At 44.3% G+C, this 26083-nt stretch overlaps 1 protein-coding gene across 1 annotated transcript in view; it reads right to left on the bottom strand.

Annotated features, from left to right (window-relative positions):
• LOC104985123 (astrotactin-2) overlaps positions 1-26083 on the bottom strand; it is a 553919-nt gene that overhangs the window by 338404 nt on the left and 189432 nt on the right. The gene's annotated exons all lie outside the window — the stretch shown is intronic.

Raw genomic sequence — 26083 nt, 5'->3', positions numbered from 1 at the left:
AGCCTCTTTTCATTGTTTTCATTTTCCCAGCGTGACACAAATTGTTCCCCAAGCCATGTGCTTTATGTGGCTCTCCTCCACTAACATGAAATCCAGGTTCCTCCCATATCCACTCTGGAGCAATCATTAAATTATCCACTTGCTTACCTTTTCATTCATTTATTTTTCATTCCCTCAATAACATTCCTGCCATTCTCTCATCTATCCTGGCATCTTTTTCTTCATTACTTCACTAATTCATTCGTGGGTTTTTTCACTCACGCATTTATTCTCATATGTATTAATCATATTTTAATATATATTCATGTATATATCCACGCACTGAGTAATTCATTCCGTTTTTCCCTCACATCAATTCTCTCATTCAGATATTCATTCACTCACTGATCATCCGCGAAAGTCACCGGGTGCCCGCATGGTCAGGATTTGCCTTAACCAAGTCATAGAAGACGTGACCTCTGTTCTTGAGAAATTCACAAGCCAGTCAAGAGACAAAGTAACGACAAAGAAACAAACATTGCAAATGTTGGGTGATCAGGGTTGTGCAAGGGAGGCAGAGGAGGGCATAAAGTTGACAAGAAAAGTAAGTAGTAACAACTGCATGCCTACTATGTACCTAGTCGTTTGCATGCATTATCTGATTTAAATGGAATTCTCCAGGTGAGAATCCTGGAGTGGGTTGCCACTTCCTCCTCCAGGGGATCTTCTCGACTCAGGGATCAAACTTGTGTCTCTTACATCTCCTGCACTGGCAGGCAGATTCTTTGCCACTAGTGCCCCCTGGGAAGCCCATATATTCAAATAAGTGTACTTAATTCAACCCACTTAACTGTTAAAAAAAGAAAAACAACAGAAGACATTAAGAAGAGGTGGCAAGAATACACAGAAGAACTGTACAAAAAAGATCTTCATGACCCAGATAATCACGATGGTGTCATCACTCACCTAGAGCCAGACATCCTGGAATGTGAAGTCAAGTGGGCCTTAGAAAGCATCACTACGAACAAAGCTAGTGGAGGTGATGGAATTCCAGTAGAGCTATTTCAAAACCTAAAAGATGATGCTGCGAAAGTGCTGCACTCAATATGCCAGCAAATTTGGAAAACTCAGCAGTGGCCACAGGACTGGAAAAGGTCAGTTTTCATTCCAATCCCAAAGAAAGGCAATGCCAAAGAATGCTCAAACTACCGCACAATTGTACTCATCTCACACGCTAGCAAAGTAATGCTCAAAATTCTCCAAGCCAGGCTTCAGCAATATGTGAACTGTGAACTTCCAGATGTTCAAGCTGGTTTTAGAAAAGGCAGAGGAATCAGAGATCAAATTGCCAACATCTGCTGGATCATCGAAAAAGCAAGAGAGTTCCAGAAAAACATCTATTTCTGCTTTATTGACTATGCCAAAGCCTTTGACTGTGTGGATCACAATAAACTGTGGAAAATTCTTCAAGAGATGGGAATACCAGACCACTTGATCTGCCTCTTGAGAAACCTATATGCAGGTCAGGAAGCAACAGTTAGAACTGGACATGGAACAACAGACTTGTTCCAAATAGGAAAAGGAGTACGTCAAGGCTGTATATTGTCACCTTGCTTATCTAACTTCTATGCAGAGTACATGATGAGAAATGCTGGGCTGGAAGAAGCACAAGCTGGAATCAAGATTGCCAGGAGAAATATCAATAACCTCAGATATGCAGATGACACCACCCTTATGGCAGAAAGTGAAGAGGAACTAAAAAGCCTGTTGATGAAAGTGAAACAGGAGAGTGAAAAAGTTGGCTTAAAGCTCAACATTCAGAAAACGAAGATCATGACATCTGGTCCCATCACTTCATGGGAAACAGAAGGGGGAACAGTGGAAACAGTGTCAGACTTTATTTTTGGGGGCTCCCAAATCACTGTGGATGGTGACTGTAGCCATGAAATTAAAAGACGCTTACTCCTTGGAAGAAAAGTTATGACCAACTAGATAGCATATTGAAAAGCCAAGACATTACTTTGCCAAGAAAGGTCCATCTAGTCAAGGCTATGGTTTTTCCAGTGGTCGTGTATGGATGTGAGAATTGGACTGTGAAGAAGGCTGAGCGCCGAAGAATTGATACTTTTGAACTGTGGTGTTGGAGAAGACTCTTGAGAGTCCTTGGACTGCAAGGAGATCCAACCAGTCCATTCTGAAGGAGACCAGCCCTGGGTGTTCTTTGGAGGGAATGATGCTAAAGCTGAAGCTCCAGTACTTTGGCCACCTCATGCAAAGAATTGACTCATTGGAAAAGACTGATGCTGGGAGGGATTGGGGGCAGGAGGACAAGGGGATGACAGAGGATGGGATGGTTGGATGGCATCACTGACTCGATGGACGTGAGTCTGAGTGAACTCCGGGAGTTGGTGATGGACAGGGAGGCCTGGAGTGCTGCGATTCATGGGGTCGCAAAGAGTCGGACATGACTGAGCGACTGAACTGAAACTGAACTGAACTGTTAAATCAGCTCTATGTCTATGAGTTTTGATAATGGGATAGAGGCTTCCAAGGTGGCTCAGTGGTAAAGAGGGCATGTGGGGGAGGGGAGAGAAGGAAGGAGAGATGGGGTAGATGGAGGAGGGGGCAGGTGTGGACCACCCAGGCTGATGGTGAGAGACCTTTCCTACTGGAGAGCTCATCCTTGGGACTTTGTGGTGGAAACTGTTCTGGAAACTGCTGGAGCCTCCTACTCTCCCCAGCCCTTGGGGGTTGCATTGGTGGCCAGCCATCCCATCTTCCTTCTCAACCATCTTGTAGGAGGACTGGCTAGCATGAGTGGTGAGCCGCCCTTCTGTCTTGTCTATATGCTGGGTCTCCTACCTTAAAGAATGAATCATGTCACAGGGCTCTATTTTTTCCCCTCCTCTGACTGACTTGTGTTTTAATTTTCAACTTTGTGTTTCTGAGGATTAAGCCCAAGGAGTACAACCCAGGAAAATCTCTGAAAATGATTTATCTCTTTATAAATCATATAATATAGGAACCATAGACCGCTTCCCAGGTGGCGCTAGTGGTAAAGAACCCGCTTGTCCACGCAGGAGTCGTAAGAGAGGCAGCCTCGATCCTTGGGTCGGGAAGGTCCCTGGAGTAGGAAATGGCAACCCATTCCAGTATTCTTGCCTGGAAAATTGCATAGACAGTGGAGCCTGGTGGGCTACAGTATATAGGGTTGCAAGAAGTCGGACACGACTGAGGATGCACGCATGCACGCACTTCCTTTTAAAAGGTGATGAAGCCAATTGTACTTCGTACATAGACTCAGTTAAGATCTGAGCCCAGGCATCTTCGTTCCACTCCCCAGGCACTTAACCACGCCGCTACATGCACTAGTAACATCATCTGTGACCTCAGTTTACACTAGCATTTCTGGGAAGTGGTGTAGGAGAAATCAAATTAGAAAAGCGTGGAGAAGCAATTGGAAAGCGAGAGAGTGCAGACTACATGCTATATGTCTCTATCAAACTTAAGATAGCCTGTCCTTCCAGAGGAGGAGGGAGAGACAACGTTGTAAGTCAAGAGGGGCTTCGAAGTGAGTCCCAGGCAGAGCCTCAGAAGCATGTCGTGAATCAGGGCAAGCACGGCTATGTTTCAGGCTCTTCCACGCGTCTTCCAGTAGATGGCGACACTCTGGTGCCCTCACCACCACTGTGAGCTGTTTCATTTACTTCTGTAAATATTATACTAGGACTTTGTGCGGAGCTTTACCATAATAAATAGTTGTTAAATAATACCTATAGGATGAATGTCAAGTGCTCCATAATGGAATCACACACTGCCCAGAATTGCACTTTATAGAGAAGACAGGTCAGCTGGCCGGGACTGCCCACCAAGCAGTCAGCCTAACCGTCTGGGTCCCGGAATGCTGGGGACATGGAGGGGGTACTGTGATAGCCAGAAAAATAAATGTAGTCGGTGTTGAAAAGCAAAGTACAGATTCACATACAAGGGACGACTGAATCCAAGTCTAAGCAGGGTGCAGGATCAAAGCTGGGGACTTGAGTAGGTGTGCAGGGTTGTCTTAGAGTAGACTGGACGCTGGCCATGCAAATCAGAGCCAGGGAGCGAATGCCACATGCCTATAATATTTGGGTGTTTGCACAAGTTCCTGGCAATTTGCATCGGTTCAGAAGCCCCAGCAGAGAAAATAGTCTTCCGAGTGTGGAGAAAATGAAGGTTTTTAGCTCCAGTGGGGTGGGTTTTATTAGAACTGTTATTAGACTGTTGTACAAAAAGCTCATTAGAAACTCATCGGGGCTCTCACAAAGTGCTGCCCATTTTTAATCACTGCCTTCCTTTTGATTCCTCCACGGGTTTCCTGATGCCATCTGAACACTGGATCTGTTAAAGGTGTGGAAAGAGGGACAGTTTCCGGCTCACTTGTCATTGGTATCCAGGGCCAAACAGCTGCAGGCTGTGTCCTGCATAGTGTTGAAGGGAAGAAGGGGACCTGGCAGGTGGTAACTGTAGCAGGTGCTTTGACATATAGTGTTTTATATTACAACAGCCAGAGGAAGCAGAGAATCAGACATGTCAAGTGGCTTTTACAAGGTCACACAGCTCCCCTGTGGCAGAATCAGCATTCAAACTCCAGTTGGTCTAACTGCAAAGCTTCTACTCTTTCTGGGGCTTCATGCTGTCCCCCAGCAATGGGGTAGCTTTTTTTTTTTTTTTAATATATGCTGGTGGTGGTGGTTTAGTTGCTAAGTTGTGTCCAACTCTTGCTATCCCATGAACTGTAGCCAGCCAGGCTCCTTTGTCCATGAGATTTCCCAGGCAAGAACAATGGAGTGGGTTGCCATTTTCTTTTCCATGGGGGTAGCTTCTGTAAAAGGTGGGGTTTCTCATTTCAGGTTGGCAACCTTAGGATGTGCAGAAGGGAGAGGAGAGGTCAGGAGGAGAGAGGGTGGAGAAAAAAGATCATTTCACGTCAGTTTCAGCCTCAAAGATCACTCTCCAACTGTCAGCTGAGCCCACAATCACTGCGGAGCTTTATTAAGGAGCAGAAGTCACAGAAGAGTGAGGTGACAGATTTAAAATTAACTTGCCAAACTCCCCATCAGTACTGTGACAGTCCCCAAGAATCAGTTCAGCGACCCAGCGTACCAACTTGACAATATTAACATAACTTTGTCTGAACAAATGCTTCCCCTCTGTCTTTTCAAGAAAAGGTAATTTGGGGGAGACAGGCATTCTTTGCCTTTTCTGGCACCTCTGTGACAGGTCCCTTTGGGCCAATCCAGGAGTGCACGTTCCATAAACTTCCATTCTCCTTCCATCTTTCTGGGGACTGCCACCCATGGTATGATGGCAAAGACGGGCAGAGAGGTGCTTCCCCCCTTTAGGGACCTACTAAGTGAATGCAGACGAGGAAAGAGACCCTCACATTCCTGCCACTTTCTGAAGTCCAGCTTGAATTCCCTTTAGCCTTTCTGTTTGGAGCAGCATGCTCTCTGTGCCAGCTCTCATCAGCGCACCATAGTCTTGAATGCCCTTTAGCCTTTCTGTTTGGAGCAGCATGCTCTCTGTGCCAGCTCTCATCAGCACACCATAGTCTGTCCCCTTCTTTGCCGTCACCTAGTAACGCATCTCATCTCAAACATTACTCCCTGAGGAACACCTACCTGGACTCCAAACATCCCCGTGTGGGTTCTAGATGTTTGTTCAAGGTGTACCCTGACTTCCAAACATCACACTGCACAACTCGATTGAATTTCACTTGAATAAGCACCTTCCTTTTGTTACCTATGAACTCAGTAGGCAGAGTGACTCTATAATTTATCATTTAACCCAGGCAACTTTTGTCCAGGGACAAATGCTAAAGAATACAGGACTCTGGGAGAAAAGACATAAACTAGAATCATCCTAGTCAAACTGGGAGGTATGGTCACCCTATGAACATGGGCATATGCTGCCCCTGTCTGGCTTTCTCTGTATCTCCATCACTTAGGACAGTGATGAAAATTTATTAAGTGCAGGATATCTGTTCAGTGAATGAATGAAATGGTTTCTTTTTTTAAAATGAGTCTTAATGACAGAACCTTTTCTGACTTACTTTCTTCCTGTCTTCCTTTCCTTTCCTCCCTTCCTTTTTTCTTCCCTTTCCCCCCACTTTTTTTTCCCTTTCCTTTTCTCCTGCCTTCTAAGCTGTTAATCACTTCCTATGCATTAAGCTCTGTTTTTTGTTATCACTGGGCATACAAATCAACATGGTTTCTGCCTTGAGGGTAACAAGGAAAAATAAGTAGCCAGTACTGAGTATCTACCATGGATCAGTTGATTTAAAGGCCACATATTATTTACCACCTGACCAATCAGGCAGTTAATATAACCACTTTGTACAAGCAAGCACAATAAAGTTCAGAGAGGTCAGATGACCTGACCAAGCTCACACAGCTCAGGGTCCCCAACCTTTCTGGTACCAGGATTTCATGGAAGACAGTTTTTCCATGGACTGGGGGGCGGAGGGGTTGGTTTTAGGATGATTCAAGTGCATTACATTTATTGTACACTTTATTTCTATTATATCAGCTCCACCTCACATTATCAGGCATTTGATCCCAGGGATTGAGGACCCATGACGTAGCTAATAGCAACAGAGGGTGAATTCAGTTCCAGGTCTGCCTGAGTCCAAAGCCACAGTCTCATCAGTCAGCCTCAGCTTCACCAAAGAAAACGGAAATATAAAGGAGCATATTTTATATATATATATATATATATATGGAAAATATAAAGGAATATAAAGGAATATAAAGGGTGTAACGCATCATGACTGAGGGAAGTTTCCAGTCCTGGGTGGGCACGAAAGCTACTCTGACCCACAAATCTCATATACTCTATCCACAGACAAAATCAACGCGTAAGTTACAGCTACCACTTGCTGAGACCTTAGGCATATAGACACTTTGCTAGGCCTTGGGGACTTACCAAGGCTTTCCTGGTGGCTCAGCTGCTAAAGAACTCACCTGCCAGTGCAGGAGACACAAGAGATGTGGGTTCCATCCCTGGGTCGGGAAGATCCCTTGGAGAAGGAAATGGCAACCCACTCCAGTATTACTGCCTGGAAAATCCCAGCGACAGAGGTACCTGGCAGGCTATAGTCCATGGGGTTGCAAAGAGTTAGAAATGACTGAACGCACACGTACTTACGGGGACTTACTATGAACATTCAATAATGATTCTGGGTCCATTTTAATAGGTCTCATTTCGGGTTTCATTTCAAGAATCACAGAAATATGGATTTAATTTGGATTTCTACAAGTATTTCAGAGGAAAAAGAGTACAAGGACCAGACCTACGATTTTTTGGGATTTTTTTGCATTTTCTCATACAAGGAAACTAAGACTTTAAATAATCAAAACCACATTGCAGAGAGCTAGGATTTGAATCCACTTCTACTTGACCCCAAAGCTCACCGCCCTTCCTTCCGCCCTTGCCTTCTGAATAATGCATCATAAACGCCTCAGTGGGGCAGAGCAAATTCATCACCACCACTTGCTAAACTCAGTTACCACAGTGCCTTTATATGCAGAACGGATGTAACATTGGTTCATCTTCATAAACTTGTGAGGATTAAAGAAGATACAACATTTGAAGCACTTCACAGAGTATCTGACCCATAGATAATGCTCAGTAAATAGCAATTATTATCATCATTAATATTATTAGGCAGCGTTGAATTATTGACTAAGATAATTTGCTGGTCGATCACACACATAACATCCTGCACTGGTAGTCATCTTTTAATGTGGCTGTTTTTATAACATTCTCCCTCTCCCCGACTGCCACCCCCGTCAAGTCCCTCAGCCTGGCACAGTGCTACGGAGGCAGTGGAGCGTGTGGCTCTGTGGTGGAAGGGATGGGGTAGATGGATATTTGAGTTTGGGTTTACAGCCAGACTGCCTACATCCCAATCCGGGCTCCACCCTTTGCAAGCTGGATGGCATTAAGAAAACGAGTGTCACGTCTTTAAGTCACACTGTTGTAAGAACTGAGTGGGTTTAAACAGGCAGAGCTAATCCTGGCTTCTCCTTGTATGTTACTGGGGACTCCTCCCCAGCCTCCTGTGTTGAAGGCTCTTTAACCCTCTGACCTTCACGTATGGGAGCCCCTGGGTTAGGGGCTCAGGTCCTGCCCTTGTCTATCTCCTCCCTGGTGAACTTGTTCCTCTTATTTCTTTTATGCCATCTACAGGCTAAATAATCTACAACATGTGTTTCCAATCTGATCTCTCTTCTGCTGGACTGGCTTCCTGACATCTTAATGAGGATATATATTAGACATAACCAGATGACTGAAGCAGGGTGATGAGTGAAAAGTGAAAGCATTAGTCACTCAGTCGAGTCTGATTCTTTGTGACCCCATGGACTGTAACCTGCCACGCTCCTGTGTCCACGGAATTCTCCAGGCAAGAATGCTAGAGTGGGCAGCCATTCCCTTTTCCTGGAGATCTTCCTGACCCAGGGATCAAAACTGGGTCTCCCTCATTGCAGGCAGATTCTTTACCTTCTGAGATACCAGGGAAGCCCCAGGGTGATGAGTCCCTAGGGTTTTACTACACTACTCTCTACAGTTATAAACGTCTGGGATCTTCCACAATCGAGCTCATTGTTTAACGTGGTCACAGACACATTTCTATTTCTACTTCCCTCCCTTGTGCCTGCTCCCACCGTCCTGTTGCCATCAACGGCTCCTCCTTCTTTCCAGCTGCTCAAGCCAGAAGCGGGGAGCCAGCCTGCGCCCCTCCTTGCTCCCCCTCATCAGTACACCCGATGGTGCTACCTTGAGGATACACCCAGCGTCTGCCCACCTCTCGCCCTGTGGACACCTACCACCAGGCTCCACTGCCTTTTACCTGGGCCACTGCAAAAGCCCTGGAACTGCTTTCCGTGCTTCCACCCTGCCCACCAAAGTCGATTCTTCACACCCCAGATGGAGTGGCCTTTTAAAAATGTGAGTGGTATTATAGCCCACTTCTGCTCAGACCATGTGTGGGCTTCTTTCTCTTCTCGCTCAGAGTAAAATCCAAGGTACTGGGCCCATGTGGCTCAGGGCCCTCTACAAACCGCCACACCGCCCCTCTTGACATCCATTACCTTTTTATTTCTAGCCCTTTCCCCTACCACTTGCCTGCTCTCTCACTTCTTTCCATGCACCTCTGGACTCCTTTTTGTTCATGGAATGTGTGAAGGGTCTGCGAACTCGCTGTGCCCTCTGCCTGGAAGCTTGTCCCTATGTATCTGCAAGACTGACCACCTCACTTGTTAAGATCTGTGCATGAATGTCACCTTATCTAAAGAGGGCTTCCCTGTCCAGCCTGTATTAAGTAGAATGCCCTGCCTAGCACACGCCAGCTTCCTGCTCCTGCTTCCTCCACAGTGTATACACTTGACATAATATATATTTATTTGTTGGTTATCTCCCACACTAGATGATCACTCATGAGGCCAGGGGTCTTGTCTGTTTGTTTTCACTGCTTTACAGTGTTGTGTTAGGTTCTGCTGTACAACATCGTGAGTCAGCTATACGCATACACACCTCCCCCCTCTGAATCCCCCTCTCACCCTACCCACCATCGCACACGTCTAGGTCATCACAGAGCGCCAAGCTGAGCTCTCTGTACTCTACAGCAAGTTCCTACTAGCTGGCTATTTTACACAGGGTAGTGTATGTATGTCAATCCCAACTGGTAAGGGATTAAATGTCAAAATATTCAAGTAGCTCATGCAGCTTAATATCAAAAGAAGAAACAACTCAATTAAAAAGTGTGCAGAAGCCCTAAATAGACATTTCTCCAAAGAAGACATATAGTTGTCCAAGAGTCACATAAAAAGATGATCGGCATCAAGAATTATTAGAGAAATGCAGATTTAAATGACAATGAGGTATCACTTCACACAAGTCAGAATGGCCATCATCAAAAAATCTACAAGCAATAAATGCTGGAAAGGGTGTGGAGAAAAGGAGAGCTTCTTGCACTGTTGGTGGGAATGTAAATTGAAACAGTCACTGTGGAAAACAGCATGGAGATTCTTCAAAAAACTAAAAATAAACTACCATATGACCCAACAATCCCATTTCTGGTCACATACCCTGAGAAAACCATAATTCAAAAAGGCACATGCACCCCAATGTTCCCTGCAGCACTATTTACAACGGCCAAACCATGGAATCAACCTAAATGTCCATCAGCAGATGAATGGATAAAGAAAATGTGGTATGCGGACACGAGGGCAGGGTTTTTATGCATTTTGTTCTGTTGAGTCCTGGTTCCCTAGAACCATGAGTGGCATCTAACAGGTATTTAATTGTTGATGGAATGAAGATACAGTGGTACCTGGTGGAGGGTAAACGCTATATATTATTACTATTAATAATAATAGGTCTTGCTATGACTGTTACTACTACCACTGCAGTTACTTTTATTCAAGGATCAGATTCCTTGTATTTCTTATCTTAGTTTTCTCACAGCAACACAATGAGGTGGAAGGTGCTTATTTTACATATGAAGAGATTAGGCCAAGAAAGACGGCAGCACCTGCATCATCTGTGTGAGGCCCAACAGCCCAAGAAGTGGAGTCGCACACCCTCACAGCCCAGGTTTCCCCATCTCCCTGGGGTCCTGGTGTTTCCACAGTGGTGTGGTATTCACCAGTGGGATTCCAACCCCCAACATTAGAATGTTCTTTGTGTTACTGCTGAAAAATGTATTTCCCGCGGAGAGATCTTTAAGAAATATAACTAAGTGGGGAGGATGCGTAAAAAACAATATATTTTATGCATCTTTTGTGACAGAAAAGGGAGAACGGTATTTAATCTTATTTGTTTGAATTTATATAAAGAACCACTGGAAAAATACCCAAGAAACTAATAATAGTGAGGAGGAGGGAGCAGAAAACGAAAAGAGAGAAACATGGAAAGGAATTCCATTCCTCACTGGATTTTTTTTAATTTTTACATTTTGCGTTGGTTTCTGTCATGCAGCAATGTAAATCAGCCATAATTATAGGTGCATTGCTTCCCTTTTGAGCCTCGTTCCCTTCCCCCCAACTCGTCGCTCTAGGTCATCACAGAGCCCTAGACTGGACTCCCTGTGGATGGCTTCTATATTGTTTTTATCCTTAAACTTTGTAAATGTAATGCCTATTAAAAAAAATCAGTTAAAACAACGAGCCCGCCCAACTGTCCCAGCCAAGCGGAGCCTAAGGAGATGAACAGCTGAAGGCAAGGCGATGGCTGAGCTGGCTTACAGTCTGCCCAGCTTGGTCAGACTTCAGGCAGGCTGCTTCTTCAGGTCTGGGTCCCTGACTCCTTCTTTTAGAGCATTTCCTTCAGACAACTCATCACTGTAAATTCCTTCTCTGCCCTGTGATATGTAAATCTTTTAAAAAGCCTCTTGCCAGTTTTATAACCCAAGAATGTCTTTCTCAAGGATCTGGGAGTCATCTTTTTGAATGGAATCATCAATGAAAAAAGCAGAGCAACAGAGTTGCAAATTCAGAAACCACTGCACTGTGTGAGGCAGAGCCCCCTGGTCCCCCTCTGCCTGAAGCCCTTCAGGACTTCTCCACTCCCATAGCCTCAGCTTTGCTTCAGTGCAACCGAGTCTAGACCTCCCTCCCTTGATTGCAACAGCCTCAAATAAAGTCTTCCTCTACAGACATTGTTCAGGACCAGTTTGCTCTGATGGAGCACTAGATGATATCCTGGATCAGGAGAAAAAAAACAAAAAACTAAAGCAATCTGAATCTGATCTTATTCAAGGTTACTGCAATAGGAGTGACAAGTCTGAACTCCATTTCACTGAAACAAAGAGCAGGAAACTTTTTAAGGCTGGGGTGAGTGAGTAGAAAGGTATTGGGGGACTTCAGTGGGAGATGGACAAAGGGGATATGCCCCACCCAGGACAATGACTCCTGAATTTGCAATGTATGTCTCTGCTTTCTTCACTGACGATTATATTTCACAGAGATGGATCCCAGACCCTTGAGAAAGGAAAAAGTTAACAAGCACAGACTTGAGATAACACCAAGGAAAAGAACATTCTTTTCCCCTTTACACTAATGTTCAACTCTGTGAGTCTTGTTCAGCTTGCATCTCCAGAACCTAGCACATAATAAGTACTCAATGTATATTAATTGATTGAATCACAGGGCTGAAGGAGAATGTAATTGCAGCTTAGTTTAATTTCAAGCTGAGTTTCTACCTTCTTTGCAAGTACAGCTGCAAGATGCTGGTATGGCTTCTGGGCTTGTATCTTTCCAGTGACTGGGTCCTCAATAACTCCTTGGAAGTAGTTTGTTAATTAACAGAAAACTGGAAAGGTGTCCCTTGGTATAGCTTTAGTTCTCTCAGCTATGAGATGGCCAGGGAGACCGATCCCTCTTATCCTTTCTCTTGCCTCTGTCTCTGGAAAGCATTCAAAACAAGCTAAATAGCTTCAAGGTCAAAGAATTAGGACATTCACAGTGGGGGGATGGAGAGGTGGCTGGCTGATTCGAGGTTAAGGTTCTTTCAAAGTGGTTAGGGATACACTGAATTAACCAGGACTGGGGCACCCAAATGCCTGCACAATAAGCTCCTGGCATGTGCCTGCTAATTAATTGTCTACTTAATGGGCTCCTCAGAGGATCTTATGAGACATAAAAATAAATGCTCATTTTGGACTCTTAAAAGCCACCTTTGAGGTGTTTCACTATATTATCATTAATACTAATTTTTCAGTGGTAATATTACATAAAACCCTAGCCACTGCCCTTGGAGCTTTCTGTATTAATTCACATCTAATAAACTGTGATCGTATCTTTCATTGAATTGTTACTAAATACATTTCTATTCAGGGCATCTCCCTGAGATGGAAATATTTCCCTAAAAATTAATTTTCTTGATTCACATGCGTAGGCTTATTAATGTGAGCTTAGAATAGATTTACTTTTGCATTTCTCTGGAAGGAATACAAAGAAAGGAATGCTGATGAATTTGCATCTCACATGATCTCCAATGTGCCAGGATGCACACTCCAGCACATAATTTTGGAGTGAGTGGTATCTCACAGATGCTCAGATTCATGTTAGGAGAATGTCTCTAACATTTGCACACGTCTTTACACTTTGCAGAGCATTTTAACCTGGCTTTTCTCATCACCTCTCCCTCTCCACCGTAATTCTCCAGTGGGATTGGTATTATTATGTTCCCTGATTTAGTGGTGAGCAGTCTGGGCTCAGAAAGGTTAGAAGACCGTGCAGAGTCTCACAGCCAGTAATGGTCCCATTATTGTGGTGCTTAAATAACCCTTCCTGATCGAAGGTCCATGGTTCATCATGGTTTATTTCTACTATCCCATCCCCGCACCCTCTTCATGATCCACCCTGATGTTCGTGTCTGCTGACGTTCTATGCCTTTACTTGCCTGGAGCACTCTCCCACATAGCTCACTGTTCATCACATCCTCCAGGTTTCAGCTAGCATCTCTGTCAGGAAGTCTTCCCTGCTGCTTAGGACACCAAGGCTGGGCCAGCGGTCCATTTACATCAGAGTAGGGACCTTGCCTAGCTCTGTCTTTTCATCCCCCACGCACAACGCATCAGAGGTGTCGTTTAATGAAAACCTATTAAATAACAAGTCAGAATAAGTAGTAAAGCCAGGACTGCAATCTCTGACCTCAAGTGCAGTCCTGTGGCGACACCCCATTCCCTCACATAATTAGCAGAATGACAATAACAGTAACAAATGACTTCTGAAGTGTGATTTCTTCAGAGAGTAATATACAGGCATTGCCTTAGCATAATGCAAATATAGTAAATTTTCAGTGCTGTGGACTCCATTAATTAAGGATGTATAATGCTTGGCCAGGGGCTGGGTTGGCTTGTACCTTTGGAGTGTTTATTTATAAAAGAGATTGCTAAGCACATTAGTACATTAGCAGTGTAAACAAGATCACCGGGGAAATGGCAGAAGACACTTAAGAGAACAAACTGCCTGGAGTCACTTTGGAAGCACCCATTATGAACAAACAATCACTGTGCTAATTACAATTGCTCTGCTAATTACAATTACTGTGCTAATTACAATCTATCCTTATCTGCTCCGAAGCTTCCCTACCGACTTTTCCTTCTGAGTACTCAGACCAGCCTGAGTTACTGCCTGCCTCTGAGTGTAATGAAACTGGTTCCTTAAAAACTCTCTCTGGTTCAGATGCCTCAGTGGTCCCAATAAGTATCCCCCTCCAAGAAAAAAAGAATGTAGTCAGGGATTTTGAAAGTTAAAGACAAAACCAAAAGGAGGGGGAGGTTGAGTAGAAAACTGGAAAGAGAAGTGAAATGGACCTGGCTGTTTCAGCACCTTTTGCAGACAAGAGATGTACCTTCAGGGTAGTCGGAGAATTCAAAATACGCTGTGTATAATTTGTTTTCCTCATAAAATGATCACGCGTGATATATTTAGCAATGTGACCAGTGACAATAAAATGTTTTTTAAAAATAAAGCAGCTATTCTTCTTTCTTCTCTTTCTATAATTAGGGAGGGAGATTGGAGAGGCCTTGTTTAAAAATGGATTGCAATTCCCAGCTCCCCACAAAAATAAATAAATAAAAAGCATCTTCCACTAGGTCTTAATTTTACTACTCTCTTTCTATCCCCAATTAAACTAATGAGTGTTGACGGTATGAGATTTTGGTCTCAGCACTTAAGAATAATAAAGCTTCGCCCAGACTAATGTCCCTTCCCAAATGGATTTCTCACGGATTTTCAAGGAGTCTGACTTCTACCTCTGATCTAAGGCAGACTGCAGCTCAGCTCTCCACTGGAAAGTATTTTCCACGGCATCTGATGATGGCTGGAACTGTAGAGCGGGCAGATGGAGGGGACTCAGATGTGGGCACCCAACTGCAGCTTCAGGACACTGGAGACAAGATTAGTGCCTCCCCCACTGGTACTGATGCTCAGCATCCCTGTACCCATCAGTGAGCAGAGACGACAAACGGATGTAGAGAATGAATTATGCTGCATTATGCACTAGGGGCCTCTTGAATTGCAGGACAGCACTGTCCACCCCGGCTGCTGCAAGTCCAAAACCATCCCTGCACTTGGTCACTCTAGGGGGAGACTCCTTTGGGACTCTGTGGTATCCCAGCACCAATGGTCTTGGGACTCAGTTGCTGCTTTCAAACAGGTAAGTGGAGGGGCAGCCATCCTTCTCCAGCCTCAGGCCTAACCTGACATCACATTTAGCATAAAGTCCAGCTTAACAGTCTGCTATTCAAACTGGTCCTCAGACCCAGGAGTTCATTTGAAATGCAGAGTCTCAGGCCTTCCCCACAACCCAACCAGAGCCTGTGTTTTAGCAGGACCCCCTGACATCTTTGTGCACGGAAGGGTTTGAGAAACACTGGCACATTTCTTGTGTGCTGAGTCCTGGCTCTAAGCAGACATATGGGAAAGTCCTATCTTTAGATGGAGGCTTCGGGTATGATGAAGATGATGAGCTATTATTTGGTTTCCTGTTCTTTGACGATCATATGGTTTCAGACCACCGGCACATGGCACCATGGAGGCCACAGCTCCCTTTTCTAAGCTTCAGTTTTCTCATGGAACAGGCAGCCTGCTCTGTTCACATGTGCCACAGGAGGAATATCTGCCTATGCCCCTCAGAAACCAGCTGCAAAAAGAAAAGAATAGCTTTACAATATCAATCATGCTTAAAGGCATCGAGAAACATACCAGAACATGTGATGAGTTGAGAGAAGGGGGAGAAAATCAGAAAAGCTGGTTGTGATCAAGACTGATCGAGGGTCCAGTAGGGCTTCCTGCTGAACCTTCGTTCTCTTGGGACAGACATCCTTTTCAATTGGTCAAAGCCAATTCTATGCCATTCATTAAATATTTTTAATATCACCCCAGAGGAGGTAGATAAACATAGTTCTGGAACTTTTGGATCTCGGCCCAGGTTATCAAGTTCCACATGGGGCACACATGAGCATCTAAATTTCACATTTCTATTTATATATATTTTACTGTAGGTCATTCAGACAGAAACAAAGGGGGCTATCCTATAGGACGGGGGTGATACAGCACATCGGCTAGATTTATCTTTGCAGAGGCTGGATAAATACCCCCACAAGAAGGTGACCTTGGCTGCTACCCCATCTCACACTGCTGGCTGAACTGTCTACCTCCAACAGGCCCATGGAGCAAGCATGAAGGGCTACATTTCTATCTCTGTGCTGGGCATTTCACCAAAGCAATGTATTCACCAAAACACCTGTAGAGGTTAGTTGGAAGAAGTTGGGAGGATGACCATGACTCCAGTCCAGAGATGAGATCTGAGGGAATGCCCCAGAAAACATCTTCATCTACAGCATGGCTTTTGGAATTGCGGGGAAAGGAATGCAATTGAAAGAAGAGAAAACCACGTTTACTGAAAGCCTACTGCATCTAGGACCTTGCTTATTAGCTTTTTAAATCCCTACTATAGCTCTTTTCACATGATACTAGTAAGATTATCCTCAAAATCCTTCAAGCTAGGCTTCAGCAGTACGTGAACTGAGAACTTCCAGATGTTCAACCTGGATTTAGAAAAGGCAGACGAACCAGAGATCAAATTGCCAACATATGCTGGATCATAGAAAAAGCAAGAGAATTCCAGAAAAATACATCTACTTCTGCTTCACTGACTACGCTAAAGCTTTTGTGTGGATCACAACAAACTGTGGAAAATTCTTGAGAATTTTCTCAAGAAAATTCTGAGAAACCTGTATGCAGATCAAGAAGCAACAGTTAGAACCAGACATGGAACAACAAACTGGTTTAGAATTGGGAAAGGAGTATGTCAAGGCTGTATATTGTCACCCTGCTTATTTAACTTATATGTAGAGTACATCATGCGGAATGCCAGGCTGAATGAAGCACAAACTGGAATCAATATTGCTGGGAGAAATATCAACAACTTCAGATATGCAGATGATACCACATTAATGGCAGAAAATGAAGAGGAACTAAAGAGTCTCTTGATGAAAGTGAAAGAGGAGAATGAAAAAGCTGGCTTAGCAACTGAACAACAAATAGCTCTTTGAGGATATCTTGGGGGTAAAACCCACTTTCACTGTTGAAGATCTTGCAGTTCAGAGAGATTAAGAGATAAGTTCAAAGTCACACAGCCAGGAAATGGCAGGTGTGGGATTCGGATGCTGTTCCTTCTCGTGGTGTCACCCTGACACCTTGTGTTGAATCACAGCCAAGAATGGGATCACGTACCTGCAGAACTGTGCACACAAGGATGGCATTTGCCTAAGACTCCTCTTTAGTTACTGATTTGGCCACTTGCTGTGGCACCACGGTCCTCCCCATCTGCTTAGAATAGGAACAAAACAGGGGTCAATCTCATTTAATCATCACAGTATCACCAGGAAGTGGGTCTTGTTATTATTCCTAATGTAGAGATGAGAAAGGTGAGCTTAATGAACTAATGCACCCAAGGTCAGACCATTGACAAGTGGCAAGTTAGGACTCAGACTCTAGAACCTGGCATCTTAGATATGCAGCCATGAAATTAAAATGCTTGTTCCTTGAAAGGAAAGCTATGAGAAAACTAGACAGCATATTAAAAAGCCAAGACATCACTTTGCTAACAAAGGTCCACATAGTCAAAGCTATGCGTTTTCCAGTAGCCATGTACAGATGTGGGAGCTGGACCCTCGAGAAGGCTCTGCAATGAAGAACTGATGCTTTTTAACTGTGGTGCTGGAGAAGACTCTTGAGAGTCCTTTGAACTGCAAGGAGATCCAACCAATCAATCCTAAAGGAAATCAACCCTGAATATTCATTGGAAGGACTGATGCTGAAGCTGAAGCTCCAATACTTTGGCCACCTGATGCAAAGAGCTCATTCACTGGAAAAGACCCTGATGCTGGGAAAGATTGAGGGCAGGAGGAAAAGGGGGTGGCAGAGGATGAGATGGTTAGATAGCATCACGGACTCAATGGACATGAATTTGAGCAAACTCTGAGAGATACTGAAGGACAGGGAAGCCTGGTGTGCTGCAGTCCATGGGGTCACAGAGTTGGACACAACTTAGCAACTAAATAACAACAGCATCCCCAGATTGGTAGGTCATGTGAACCACCTTGGGATACAGTGGAAATTCATTTTCCCAGGTCCCTTATCTGGGGAAAGAAAATTGATTGGTGGGTCTCAGAACAGCGCAAGGTGATTCTTATGATCAGAGGAGCAGGAAAGATTTCACTAGCTATGAAGCTGAGTAAAAAAAGTGCTATATTCTATCTAGGTCAGAAGCCCTCAGTCTTCACCTGAGCTCTGCCCTCTCCTTAATATACAGAAGGGACAACAGGAATCAGAAGGAGAGAGTGGCCAAGAGTGATCACCAGGAAGTGGCAGAACAGGAATGAAGACCTTCTCACCTAAGGTACACACCGACATGTCAGGCCTGACGTTAGTAAACCTTGGAAAAATGGGGACACAGAAGGAGACTCTTCACAGCCAGCCAAGGAGTGAGGACCCCAGGGAAAACAGCCCTTGGGACTCTTGTGATCCAGCCACCAAGTTCTGTCCCTCAGTCCACTTCCAAGATCTCACCATCAATCCCCCAGAGAAGGCAGCACATAGCTGTGTCTCCAGGTGGTCATTTGAAGATTTCACCAAGAGCTAGAATGTTACTAAATAGAGAGGCTTGGGAATGTCCTTGAAAATCAAAAGCTATGCTACTTTCAATTGATAATTTCTCCACTACCTACCTCCTTTGCTTTTTTTTTCTTTTTACAGTAAGATTGTGGTATATTACAAAACACTCAGGCCTAAGAGTGCAGAAAAACAGCTTCCAGGCCTGGCTCTGCTGTTAATTCTTTATGGAACCTTGGCCTTGGTGGTACCATCTGTACAGTGGAGGAGGTAGATACTATATACCTAAATCTTGTGAGTGAATACAGAGAAGCCCAAGAGACTGGGGGTTGGAGGCCTGGCTTATTCACTCACTAGTTACATGTGATTTTACGTAATTCACTTAAATTCCCTCAGGCACCTCACTGACAAATGGAGGGGTTTATACAAACTGTTCTCCAAAGTTCTCCCATCTATAAAGTCTATGGTTCTTTGTGAATTGAATGAAGAAAATTGACAAGAGAACAGAAGTCTAATTATAGTTCTCAAGGGGCTGATATGAAGTAGGAGCATCCTGGGAGTCTGGGAGGCAGCACTGCTGAGTGGGCTTTGGTTTAGCTGTATGACTATCAGGCTAGGTAGCCTAACATCTCTGAACCTCAGTGTGGTGAAGAGTATTGATGTCCCACATATTTCTGGGTCTCTGCACCATGACCATAAGTCTTAAGGTGCCCAAAGGAGTGTGAGCAGAATGTGCCCTCTAGGAGGCAGTAGGGAAGCCAAGTTCCATCCCCACTATGACAGCATTCATGGAAGCACATGAAGCTAATGTTCTGTCAGTCCAGATTCCCAAACACCAGAATGAGCACAACTGCTGTGATTCTCTCCAGAGTGTGTGGTATGAGCAACACACAGACTTTTCTGTGATGCCTCTGAGGTTTTGAAATCATGTGTTACCAAGACACAGTATAATGCAGTCTGACTGACATATTCATTTCTTTTTCTTTTTTTTGTAAAACCAAGTTGTCAAGGGCTACTTCGCAACAGGTCTTGGAAAGATTAAGTGAGAAAACATAGGGAATGTAGTATAGGACCTGGCAAATAAAAAAGTACGCACATGATTAAAGAGTAGGGAACAGGGAATGATCAAGAGCAGCATGTACAATTAACCATGTCCCAGGAAGGCAGTAGAGAAACCATAGCTTTGGAGCCACTTAATAAGACGTGACTTAGGACCTTCAGCGGGGGAACAAGTGGGCGCCACAAGTGAAAGCCAGCTTTCCTCAAATCTTTTAAGAAAATCCTTCTGCTTCACCAGGCGTGGGTTGGTGGTGCTTCATCCTGAATGCCACATCTTACCCAAATTGTCATCTTATTCATCTGTACAGCATGCATGTCTGATAAGCAACCCAGACTAGAAACAGCCTTTCTAGTAAATCTTTCATGAGCTCCTTACACTCTTTGGAGGTCATTTGGGAAGGCCTATGAGCCAGTGTCTGCGGCTGGCAGAACCATCTTCTTTTTGATGAGGCATTTGAAAAATGTACCATTGTATTTGCTCAGCCCCCATTCCCAAAGCAATTTCTCCTCACTGCAACTTCTGAGACTCCAGCCTCAATAACAGTCCTTGACTGATGTTTATCTAAATTTCTGCCACCTATAACCGAAGTTGACCTTTCTTTATAATAAAAATAAGGCAGAATGAATAAGGATGGGAGAGAAGGGGGAAGTTAAATACAAACCAACAAATGAAACAACCACCACCACCAAGCTCCTGTGAGTTTCTCTCATTCCGACAGTCTCTGCCAGGCTCCTCCTCATCAAGAGTTGAGGGGAGGGAATTCTGAAGGTGAGCCTGCAAGGGTCATTATGACCAACAGAGTTCACCAGAAGGGATTAGAAACAGCGAAGCTTAGCATCATTTTCTGAGTTTGGGGGCAATTCAGAGGTGAGATATTTGACTTTTCACATTTCCTCAGAACTTGGCATTTTACCAAAGGCTTTCATGTGCTTTCATAATCCATCTGAACCTGATTCCTAATCCAGAGCTCTCTCTTAACACCATCCAGACTCTTAAAACAACACTTACTCCCTCCTGGGAGTAAATGATATTGTGACTTTAGTCTGTCCTTTTCTCTATCATTTCAGCTCTCCTTTAAGCCTTTCATCTTTCACGCCTCCCTAACTCCTTCACCTTTCACCATTTAACTACTCATCTCTTTAGCCCTTGTTAATCCTCTGTATCTCTTTAACCCTTTCTGTGCCTTAGTCCCTCCTTCAGTCACTCTGATTCCCACTTAATTCTCTCTCCATGACTCTGCTTTGTCCCTCTGCCTGCTTCTCCTTATCACTCTCACCCTACTTCATCCTCCCACATAGCGGGTGATCCCTGGACGTGTCAGGTCCTAAACTCTCCACGTGCTCCTCTCCGAGATGAGCTGCATTCTACATGCGACAACCTAGGAGGTGGCTAGGAAGGGGGTCAGGTTCCCACAGAGTCACGTCTATGGAAGTGGGGTTTGCCTAAGATCCCTCCTTCATTATGAGTCTGCTGCTGCTGCTGCTAAGTCGCTTCAGTCATGTCCAACTCTGTGCGACCCCACAGATGGTAGCCCACCAGGCTCCCCTGTCCCTGGGATTCTCCAGGCAAGAACACTGGAGTGGGTTGCCATTTCCTTCTCCAATGTGTGAAAGTGAAAAGTGAAAGTGAAGTCGCCCAGTCGTGTCCAACTCTTAGCGACCCCATGGACTGCAGCCTAGCAGGCTCCTCCGTCCATGAGATTTTCCAGGCAAAATACTGGAGTGGGGTGCCATTGCCTTCTCTGCATTATGAGTCTGGCAGCCCCCAAGGGCAGCCACATCCTCACTAGAAGCAGTCCTCTGCTAGAAGCGGAGTGAAGCAGGTGGCCCTTCTTACCACGTGCTAACATGGGGACATGAAGAAGTGACCTACATCACTTGTAACAGAACCAGAGGTCAGGAGAACAGTGGTTTGGGAGTCACAGACTCAAACTTTCAGTCTCAGAGGGGCCCCAAATAATGACAAAGTGAAGTTGCCCAGTCATGTCCGACTCTGTGACCCCATGGACTGTAGCCCATGGGATTTTACAGGCAAGAGTACTGGAGTGGGTTGTCATTTCCTTCTCCAATCATGACAAGCACTGGGTAAATAATATCCATCCCTGGGCCTCAGTTTCCCCAGCTACATGATAAGGGGTGAACATCTGTCGATCTTTAAGACCTTGCCCAGTTCAGAAACTTGAAATGCAAGACTTCTGTAAAGCAGAAATCCAGGTTGTGCTTTCAGAGATTCGAGAGAGGACATGAGAAGCAGACCTGTCTCCGTCAGCAGTTGCTAGGTGTGGGCATCCAGGTGGGGGCAGGGGGTGGGAGTACAAAGCCACACTGCGACTGCCACAGAGCAGAGTCTGCAACTGGGAGGGAGTTTGAAATTGCAGGCCAGGCTAGGCAGCTGTCAGGAAATGGGACATATGGGAAGACAACTGGTAGGGTGCCTGCTGGTTACTCTGGAGGGCTGGACCGGAGATTACTTGAAGGAGGGAGGGAAGGATGAAGGGCAGGAGAGAAATGCCAACAGCCTTTGGTGCTGAAAAGATGTACAGGCCTGCCTTCTGGAACCTGAAGGACAAAGAGCCGCAGCTCCTCCTTATCTGGGGCTCGGGAAAGGAGACTTTTGAAAGAGATAAATTTAGACTCATTAGAAGCCACTCACCTTCCCACAGAGGGAAGTCGACCGCCTTAGTGTGGGGCTCCAAGTGGCGACATGGTCTGGGGACAGAAATAATTGCAAAGAAAGTTTAATTGAAGCCAAGGATGAGTGAGCTGAAGTGAAATGGGCTATTCTAATATAATGGGAGTCTAGGGAGTTCCCTAAATCTGGAGGCTGTTGTCAAAAGAGAAGAGTGTGACCTGTTCACTATACTCCCTTCCATGAGCAAATCAGGGTGAACTGGCCCTAGCTATTCAGGGATAACCCAAGACTGAAGGGAACAATAAACAGAGTGTTTGAGGCAGAAGGAAGACTCCTGATGGGGATGACATTCCATGTGAGCCCAGAAACTCCCAGATCAGCCTTCAAGGAGCCAAGCTCTCTCTTATCAACCAGTCTATTGATAGGGGGAAGGCATGCCTGCTGGATAATCAGGAGATCTGAGTTCAAAGGCCAGTTCTCAAATGACTTGTTTGTGACCTTAGCCAAGGCCCTTCCCCACATGCAAATGAGATCCTGAGATTCCAGGATGCCCCTTCAGGATCCAGGACCTTACTTCCCAGTCTGTGTCCTTCATTTTGACCAAGCTAATCTTCACCCTTGAGAGTGGGAACTTGTGGATTTGATCATGTATCACATGCCAGTCACTCTGATGGTTGCTATGAGCAATCAAACTACATAAAACAAGCAATATGCCCATATCACACTGACTGGGATATGGTAAAACACCACTATTAAAAGATGAGGCAGAAAGACTCTGCTGGCCATGGATAGGGCTGGATTTTGGAGCTGAGTCAATCTGGAGATTTGCTTTCCTATCTCTCCCTCTCCTCTCATTTATCAGTATATCCAGGCTTCTGCATGTTCCTTCCTGGACAGGAAAAGGACTATAGCTCTTCTCCCTCCCAGGAAGCACTAGTCTTTGTCATCACTTCAAACTCCAGTTCATAAGCCTTGTCCTTAATGAAGCCCTTTTTTATTCCTTCTAATTTCTTTTGAAAGTCTTCAGATGGGAACTCTGAAAACCATTGGCATTCCCTGGAACATATCTTTGCAAATCCAATTTTCACATATTTGTTTTCTAATTGTGTGGGTGTCTTCTTGCACATTTGTAGATTCCTTCCTTGAAGGTGAGGGGCAGTTGATTTTTTCCTTTCAATTCCAGGCAACATTATTCTACCCATCATCATGCTCAACACAGGGTTTCATAGACTATTAAAACGATAGAAAATCAAGATTCTAGAGTCTCAGAATTGAGAAGCTCATCCAGATTGCCCTTAAATATCTCTCAGGGTTTTTCTGATCGAGTGCCATCCGTCTTGGCTTGAGCATCTGGGTGGTAGAAAGAACATTACTGGGAGTTGGAGAACTCAATTCTGCATTAAATTGTTGTGAGACTGCCAGTCACTTCTATCACCCTTGACTCCTCCCTCAACCTCACCCTTTGCCTGAAACTGCTCCCCAGCCCTTGTCCATTATTCCACTCAACTATATCCCCAAATCTCCTTTCTCAATTTTATTCCTGTCATCCTGGCTTAAAACTGCTAACATTCTCATGTGGCTTCTATAATAGACACCTGGTCGACCTCATTCCACCATCTCCCTTTCCACTCTCATCGCAACCTACTCCCCACACAGCTACCATAAAGTTGAAAAAATGCAATGCAATCATGACATACCCCCCTCATTTATCCATTTAAGAGTTTCCCTCTTTACTGTTACAGTAAAGCCTTAGCCTGCAAGATCCCCACGATCTGCCATTGCTTACCACTCTGCCTTCACCTCCCACTACTCCTCCCTACTTTCTCAGCTTCAACCACACCAGATTCTTCATTTCCTGAAGTCAGTCAAGTTCTTTTCCCTCTTAGAACATCTGTCTCTGCTTGAAAACTTTTCCAGTGCTAACTCCCACTCATCTTCCAGGTATTAGTTAAATAACACTTCCCCTGGAAACTAGACTGTGAGCCTTCTTATTGCTTTCTAATCCAGTGGATGTACCCACCCCTCACTCTCTCCAACTAAATTAGATCCCACTGTTAATTGATTTCCTGGAACACTGTATTTTTACTTCACAATACCTGCTATAAATTAAGTACTTAAGATTGCATGCCACACACACATGCACACTGTATCTAAACACCACGACGTCTAAAGCCATTTTTATCTCATCTCCCATTGTGTTCCAAGTAACCAGCATGGTAGGTGGGACACTGCAGGTGCTCAAAAGCATGTGACAGCGACACAGATGAACAGTTCAGGGGATTCACATTTTCATTCCGGTTCTATAAAATGGGAAGTGATGTGACATGTTGGATTAGAAGATAAGCCCAGGGCTGGGGAGTCAGTCAGATATACATCTGAATCCTTACTTTCCCTCTCACTAGATGGTGACCTTGAGACAGTCAGTTTACCTCTCTGTTATTGAGAATTTTCAACTGCAAAATGGAGGCCATGGTATCTCAAAAGGGTTTAATTGTGAAGTGGTAATTGCACTGTCCTGGCTCTTTAACTTCCCATCAGGGGGATGTGGGAAAGTTACTTAACACTGCCACTTCTTATCTGTATAAAGAGGATGATAACAGCCTCTACTTCACAGGGCCATGGTGAGGATGACATAAATCAGTGGGTGGAAAGTGCTAGAATGCCCACAGCATATGCTAGCTTAATGTTCGTGGCTATCATTGCTCTTAAAATACTTAGTAAGGAGCTTGACACACAGTGCGTGTCAGGCGCTCAGTCACGTCCGACTCCAGGCGATTCCATGGACTGTAGCCCACCAGCTCCACTGTCCATAAGCTTCTCCAGGCAGGAATACTGGAGTGGGTTGCCATTTCCTACTCCATGGCATACAGTATTTCTTAGTAAATAGTAGCTAGTATTACCACTCCTACAAGCAACAATTATTAACTATTTGGCAGGATGAGGATGATTCTGATGGTGATGTTTCTTACCAGTTCTGACTTCTGTTGACATGACCGCAAACGATAGGTGAAGCTTTCTTTGTGATAATATCCTATTACATTTTAATGCAAAACTGTCTAAAACTACATACATATTTTTTAAAAAAGATAAACATTTCTTACATATGGGACAGTTCTCAGTTCTTCTCATGCTATCGTCTTATGGCTTTCAGATTTTGATGCATGAATAAATCCCACTGAAGGCCTCTCATCTCCAGAAACAACAGCCCCAGTTCCTTCAACTCTCCCAGGAAGACTTTCCCAATTAGACTGCATGTCTAATCTTCATATAATTTGGACAACCCAGTTGCTTTCCTGTTTATTCTCATATAGGAACACTCTCATCTTTTAATTTCACATGTATGTCTGTATTTATTAACAAGGAAAGAGGTATTTGACATACCAATGAGAAAAAAACAGCAATTTCTAAACAGCTTTCCTGAGAGTTGGCATGTTTGTGTGTTTGTGTACTCATTGACATACAGATCGAGAAAGAGAGAGAGGTGTTTTAAGAATGTTCAAGAAAATATTAATTCTGGCTATTTCTGGATGATGGGAATTTTATTTTCTACTTCATTAAATGTCTTTATTTTTGAACTGCCTGAATAGCCTACATAAGATACTTTTTAATAGATGGGAAGATTAATTACATTAAAAATTCCATTAACTATACTTGTAGGATGATTTAAGATTGAAATGAAAATATGTGGAGAGTTAGAAAATGGGAGGATGGGGTAGACAAAGGCTTTGGTCAGTGGAAGAGGAAC

The sequence above is a fragment of the Bison bison genome, unplaced genomic scaffold (genome assembly GCF_000754665.1).
Source record: "Bison bison bison isolate TAMUID 2011002044 unplaced genomic scaffold, Bison_UMD1.0 scf7180017864039, whole genome shotgun sequence".
Classification (NCBI taxonomy): domain Eukaryota; kingdom Metazoa; phylum Chordata; class Mammalia; order Artiodactyla; family Bovidae; genus Bison; species Bison bison.
Note: the sequence above shows the minus strand (reverse complement) of the source record. Positions and strands in the feature narration are given on the sequence as shown.